Source organism: Podarcis liolepis, assembly GCF_965112155.1.
Source record: "Podarcis liolepis genome assembly, chromosome: 2".
NCBI lineage: Eukaryota > Metazoa > Chordata > Lepidosauria > Squamata > Lacertidae > Podarcis > Podarcis liolepis.
Window position 1 is genome coordinate 121,963,609 of NC_139555.1, and position 6,809 is coordinate 121,970,417.

At 48.2% G+C, this 6,809-nt stretch overlaps 2 long non-coding RNA genes across 2 annotated transcripts in view; one reads left to right on the plus strand and one right to left on the minus strand.

The window, feature by feature from the left end:
- Positions 1–3,297, plus strand: part of LOC310702041 — a 257,327-nt gene extending 254,030 nt beyond the window's left edge. Inside the window, exon 4 of the long non-coding RNA XR_014523152.1 lies at positions 2,877–3,297. This is a non-coding gene — a long non-coding RNA (uncharacterized lncRNA). The remainder of the gene's footprint in view (positions 1–2,876) is intronic.
- On the minus strand, positions 1,877–5,410 carry LOC310702118. Its single transcript, XR_014523260.1, has 4 exons — positions 5,146–5,410; positions 4,477–4,509; positions 2,533–3,974; positions 1,877–2,070 (listed from the first exon to the last, which is right to left on the minus strand). It is a non-coding gene; the product is annotated as an uncharacterized lncRNA (long non-coding RNA).
- Positions 5,411–6,809: the final 1,399 nt, after the last annotated feature.

Genomic DNA, 6,809 nt, shown 5'->3' on the forward strand with positions numbered 1-6,809 from the left:
AGCAAAAGTCTCAGTTTACCAAAGACTTATTAGATACAAATATAAAAAGCATTATCAAAAATGTACAAACTGCTCTTGGAGTGGGTAATTAAGAGGAATTGGTGAAAACGAGCATTATTAAGTGGGCACAAGATGTGGATCACAATATTGATCATGAATTATGGGGAAAGTTGTGGAAAAGTAAATATGAATTTTACGGCATGTTATGCGAGATAAAAGAAAATATGATGAAAATGGCCCACAGATGGCATTTAACACCCACCAGATTGGTGAGAATGTCTAAAAAAAGAAAAAAGGTATATGCTGGAAGTGTAATAAAATTGAGTGATCTTTTATTCACACGTGGTCCTGTAAAATAATTAAGGAATATTGGGAATTTAATGAAATAAAAAAGATACTTAATTCCCCCCCCCAAACACCTGAGTTTTTCCTCTTGGGGATGGTAACAATGGAGGCCCCCCCAAAAGCAAAAGAGTTTATTACTAGACGCCACCGCCACAGTTTACTGCCACAAAGGTGGAGAACAAGCATTATTATTATTATTATTATTATTATTATTATTATTATTACCCCGCCCATCTGGCTGGGTTTCCCCAACCACTCTGGGCAGCTCCCAACCGAATATTAATAACACAATACAGCATCAAACATTAAAAACTTCCCTAAACAGGGCTGCCTTTAGATGTCTTCTAAAAGTCAGATAGTTACCGTATTTTTCGCTCCATAAGACACTTTTTTCCTCTTAAAATCTAAGGGGAAATATCTGTGTGTCTTATGGAGCGAATGTGTGGTCCCCGGGGCTGGCAGTGAGGGAAGCTCGGCTTTCCCCACCGCCTGTCCCACAAGCTTGGGGAGCAGCGGGAAGGCTGTGTGCAGCCTTTCCGCTGCTCCCCAACCTGCTCTTTGGGTCGAGCAACTCTGGGGTAGCCCGCGAAGCCTCTGCAGGGCAGCAGGGAGCCTTCATCCCGCTGCCCGGGGGAGGCTTCGCGCGGCTATCCCTGGCTTTTGCGGGAGGTAGGGGAAGGGACAGAGCGAGGCTCTCTCCCTTCCCCCCACCTCCCGCAAAAGCCCCCAAGAGCCGCATATATTTTTTTCTTGAATCCCCCCCCCCCCCAAAAAAAAGTAGGTGCGCCTTATGGAGCGAAAAATACAGCATTTCCTTGACACCTGATGGGAGGGCGTTCCACATAGCAGGTGCCAGTATCGAAAAGGCCCTGTGCCTGGTCCCCTGTAACCTCACTTCTCGCAATGAGGGAACCGCCAGAAGGCCCTCAGAGCTGGACCTCAGTGCCTGGGCAGAACGATGGGGGTGGAGACGCTCCTTCAGGTAAATAATTCTTTTTAAAAATGGATCCCCACTCCACGGAGGCTTGTTTTCAAGGTGGGCATGCAGCCCTACCCAGTCTCCCATTTAGCAATGAAGGAGCTGGTGGAGCTGCCCAAACTTTAACATACAATGCAGTCTACACCCTTCTAAGATTATACAATAAAATTATCATGATACAAGAATAATAATTCTGGATGCTTTGCAACCATCAGTTCAGTTTTCCATGTGTTGCCTAGACGTACTATTATCTACGTGTATACATGTGCAAATGATTGTGCAGTGCTCCAATGTCACCTTAAGTTGTGTTTTCTGTGAAGTCCCATTGTACGTAGCAAAACTCACACACCAAGGCCAGCCCAATACATTTTGACACCTGAGGCCGGCCCCCAAATGGCCTCCCACTCCCCACCAGGGAAGAAGGGGTGAGGGAAGATTTCTAATCAGGCCGAGGGGGGGGGGGAATACCTGTCTGTGTCTGTGAATATTCTCAGGAACTTCAAAATCTCTGGAACACATGTCATAAGAAGGCAAGAACCACTAAAGACAAAGGGGGGGGCACTCTTATTTATTTCAGTCAAACATATATTACAGAAGTTAAAAATAACAATTACATCCAGTGTCTTCAAAGCAAGGTGTAGCAAATCCATTGGGTTAGGTGAGAAGAGTCCTGTGGCCTCTGGAGGTCTCCTTCCTGGCTTCCTCCTTGGCTGTCAGCAGGATCAGTTCCTCTCCTGTAGGAGAGTCTGTCAGGAAAAAGCAGCAATGCGAGAGCGAGCTGCAGGTGGCTGCTAAGCAAAACAGGATGTTGATGTTTGGGACTGTACCATGGGAACAAAGGGGCAGTCTATTCACTGTACTGAGCACCGGATATTAGCTCAGAGTGTCATCTGACCTGTACTGGAAGTACAGGGGTGGAGTTTATTCTCTCTCTACTGTTGGAGATTGAACTGTGCAGACACGTTTCTCTGTACTGCTGCAATGACAGAAATAAAGACATGTAAATAGATTTCTGTCTGTCTCTTTCCCCTCCCTGAGGGAAGCAGGGAGGAGGGAGGAGTGGTGTGTCCCTCACACGCTGAGTGGGATCGCCGATCGTGACCTTGCCTGTATCCTGCCGGGAGACGCAGATGGGGAGGTCAACAGGATCTTAAGCCGAGTGCCTGGAGAGTGGCCAGTTACCTCTGACTGAGGCTTGTGAATCCGACAGAGTCACTACACCCCATCCCTTCAGCCTCTCTACCTCCTCTCAGTTCCCCACTTTGTCCATTTCCCCCTTCAGCTGTTTCTTCCTCCCCTTCCAGCCTGTTTCTCAACTCACTGCCCCAGGGCATCATGGGAGCCCAGGGTGGAGCCCCAGAGAACAGCAGCTGGAGCTCCGTGAACCTGGACGTGGAGCTCCATGAACCAGGCTGGAGAACTGGAGCCTTGAAGGTATTGAGACAGAAAGAGTGTCTGGAGGAAACTGCATCAGCAGCTGCCATTGCCACGGGGAGGGTCTGAATGCCCACTGGAGCCCCTCATTCTTTGCTCTGAGGATGTTTGAGAAGAGGCCTCAGAGGTCACCTCTGGACCACTCTGGATCTAGTCAGACAGGACAGTGAGGTTTTGGGGGTGTAGAAGGTGACCCAAGAGGGCTGGTGGTGGACGTCCCTCCCATCTGCAGTGGAACCGGAGCACAGCTCTTGGTCAACACAGACAAAACCCCTCCATATCCAGATGTTGTAACTGGAGATGATGTCCTCCTTGGCTTCTACGGGATCAATGGCCAACGTCTGTCCTTCATCTTCTGAGGCAAACTTGCAAGCTTCCAGATTAGAATGGGATCCAATTCTGTCAGCCTCTCTAGTCTTCAGACACTCAGTTCCTTCTCTTTCAGCTTCAACTCCTGAGCATCTAAGTATCCCTCCTCCCTGCCAACCATCCCTCCCTGCCAGTTTCTTCACTCCCTCACACAGAAGGTGGGTGGAAAACACTCAGCCAGAGCAGTTAGGCTGCTTTTATACATTCCATGACATTACATCCGTTTAGCCAAAGGCTGGGCGGCCCAAGAGGCAAGTAGGCGGTAACAATTTAGCCTATTTCACGCATAATACACGTAAAGATGTTGCCTTTCCTTCAATTTGGATGGAAAGTGAGTGACATAAGATTGGGGAAGGGCTTGTGGAGGGAACCACAGCAACAAATAACCAAGAGATACCATCAAAATCACTGCAAGTGGTTGTCAATCTCCTCATCCCTTTTTTATATTATAATTCTTAAAATGTATTACTATTAAAGATTTCTTAGTTTACAAAAATATGTGTAATGTCTCTTATTTCACGTTGTGTTTTGTACAGATCAGTTTCATTTGTTGTGAGACATTAGTCTCCTCATTAATTTTAAAAGCTTTTAGTTGCATATATCTGGAAGTTTTCTCATTAATACAAGCACATTTCCGCAAAGCAAAATTGACCATAATCCATCAGAAAAGCATGATTACCCTCAAATACAAGTTACAGATGGAGTCAGAGTGGATGGGTGAGAGCCGGGATTAAGGAACATCAGAAACAGCATTAAAGGATAGGAGGGGCTCTGAGCCTCTGCAATTCACAGCCAAACTTGGGCAGGCTCCTTCTGGTCTCATCTCACACACCGGGCCGGTATGAAACTGCAGAAATAAAGAACAAGTGTTTCAAAGTTAAGCCAACATCATGGTGTGGGGGCATCAGCATTACAGAGCTAGTGGGAACCCAAAGGCCGTCTAGCCCAGCCTCTCAAGGAAAGCCACCATCCCTCATCATGTCAGATCAGACATGAGATATGCCAGGAGCACCACCAAAATAGGCCTGCAGAGCAAATGCCTGCTCAAGCAAGTGAGCCAAGCTGCACACTTTGGGGGAATACCAGAAGGACAGAAAGCAGTCCACTGGAAGGAAAAATCCCTTCCATAACCCCTTCCAAGATCTCTCATTCAGATCCTGCGTAGAACCCATTTGTCAGGTGGAGGGGATCCTCTATGGAGCTCAGATGAAGAGACGGAATGAGTCACAAGAGCTATTTTCAGCTCAATGGACACTGCAGATTATATGAAGCTTTCCCCCATTTGACGATGTTCCCCACAGAGTCTTCTGCAAGAGCCCCCCTGTGCCCCCACCTGCTCCCCCACTTACCCCTGACGGAGCTGTCGGGCCCCTGGTCTCTTACTGCAAAATGGAGGAAACACAGGAATCAGGATCCTGGGGAGGGAGATCCCATCACCCAGCCCTTCTCCTCCCTCCTTCCGACCCCATCCCAAATCAGGCTCCATATGGGGATGTTCAGGGACAGGCAGCCCAGAGGCAAGGGGGCTCAAGGACAGCACTGGGGGGAGAAGCAGGTGCTGGAGGGCAAGAGAGATGGGCACAGCCTGGCATGGAGGCAGCGGGGGACTAGAGCGATTGTGGGTGTGATTTGGGAAGGGGGCAGAAAGGCAGAAGAGGGGGGAGATCAATGGTGGGTTCCTAACACCCACAGACTTGAGCCACCCAACCAATTCTTTAGCTTCAGTTTCTAGTAGATTAAACCACCAGAGACCCCTCTCTCCCCCCACACTCGGCTCTTCCTCCTGCTCCTTCTTGGAGCCCCTCCCTCAGCCGACAGTCTCTCTGCAGCCTTTTCCTGGCCCTGAGGGACCCCTTGCTGTCCACAGACAGGCTGAGCAGACAGGCTGAAACTTCCCATCAGGGTCTTGGGCTTAAGGACCAGGCCACCACCAGGTTTAGTTTTGTCTGTTTGTAACCTGTTCCTGCTCCATATTGGGGGGAAACATGTCAGACAGAGAGAGGGGAGAAGTCACTCACTTGGGGTTTCTTTGTAGGCTGATTTCCCTGTGAAGAAAAAAGCAGAAGGTCAGAGCTGGAAGGGAACTCCAGAGGCCACCCAAACCTATTTCGACCATTTGGCTCTCAGATGCTGAAACCTTCCCAGCAGATGCTCCTCTTGCCTCTTCCAAACACCTCCAAGGAAGGGGAGCCCAGAAGGGGAGCATTTCAAGGAATTCATGTTACAAAGAAGTAGAAAAAATTGAGGAAACTAAATTAAAAAAAATCAACATGGGAACCAGGCAGCGGACAAATTCCAAGAGGGTGGAAGGAAACATTGTCCAGTCCCTTCACTTATTCCTTTTCATATTATTATTTCACTCCCAGCAGACCCCTAATCCTCAAATTTGCCCAGAGGGGGCGGGGGGAGGGGAGGGGAGGAAGAGATAATGAATTTCAACAGTGCAATTTTAGGCAAGTCTACTCAGAGGAAAGTCCTATTCAGTTCAATACAGCATCCTCCCAGATCAATAGTTATTTATTCATTTAATGAAGATGGCAGGGCAGTTTACAACATAAAAATACAAAATGAGAGCACAAAATACATAATAAAGCAAAAACAAACCAGTAATTCTGCTCCCACAAACACATTTAAAAGGCCAAAGGCCTGGTTAGAAAGAAATGTTTTTGCCTGGCACCTAAAGATTTGTAAGGAAGGCTCCCTGCTAAGTGTGTACAGAACTGAAGGTTTAGGATTGATTAAAACATCAGGTGGGAAGTGAATTTCCTGAGCACAAAGGAATGGCCAACAGGACTTTGGGTTCATGTTCAAAGGGTGTTTTATGGGGAGGGGTCTCTGTAGGGATGCCAGCGACAGTTTCCAGGAAGCTCCACCAGCACATTCCCAGTCGGAGGCCAAAACAGAAGGACACAGGAGAGGCAGCAAACGCATCCAGGGTTTACTTACTGCGGATAAAGAAGATCACAAAGATCACAGCGACAAGCAGGATCACGACACCCAAAATGGCTCCCACAATGAGCCCCAGGTTGACTAAAAGGGGACAAGAGACATTTTTATTCAGACAGGCGGCAGCAGCTCCCCAAGGCCTCAAGCAGGAGAGTTGAGTGGAGGTGCTGAGCTATGAGCCCGGGAGGATTTTACGTGTGCAAAGCAGGCCCCCTCTCTCTCCTGACAGGCCAAGGTCTTCTCTGTAGTGGCCCCGATATAAGGGAGTTTTTCCCACCAAAGTCCAGCATTAGAGGTCTTCAAAATAACCATTTTATTTAAGGAAGACAGTTGACAGGCACACCTCTTTCATCACAGACTCCAGACTTAAAAGCCGGTCTCCTCCTGCTCAGGCGCTTCACCCTTCTCTGTCCTGACCCTGAGAGGAAGGGATTCCCTCCCCTCTGAGACCCCCCAGAGCCCAGCATTACAGGCCTTCAGGGAAGACACAAACCCTTAGGAAAAAGCATCTGGGTGTGTTTATGGGCTCCCGCTGGGAAAGAGAGAGTTTTGCTGCTAGACATTCTGCTTGACTTCCTGAAGCCACAGTTTTCCTGGCAGTGTGTGTGAGACAAGTGTTGTTATTAAAAAAAAACCCTGCTTGCTCTTCCCAGCAGTGGTTTGGGCTGAGTAAGGATGAGTATCAGTTTTTCTAGCTGGGCACAAGTGTGAGGAGGAGCAAGTGAGAATCTTTTTC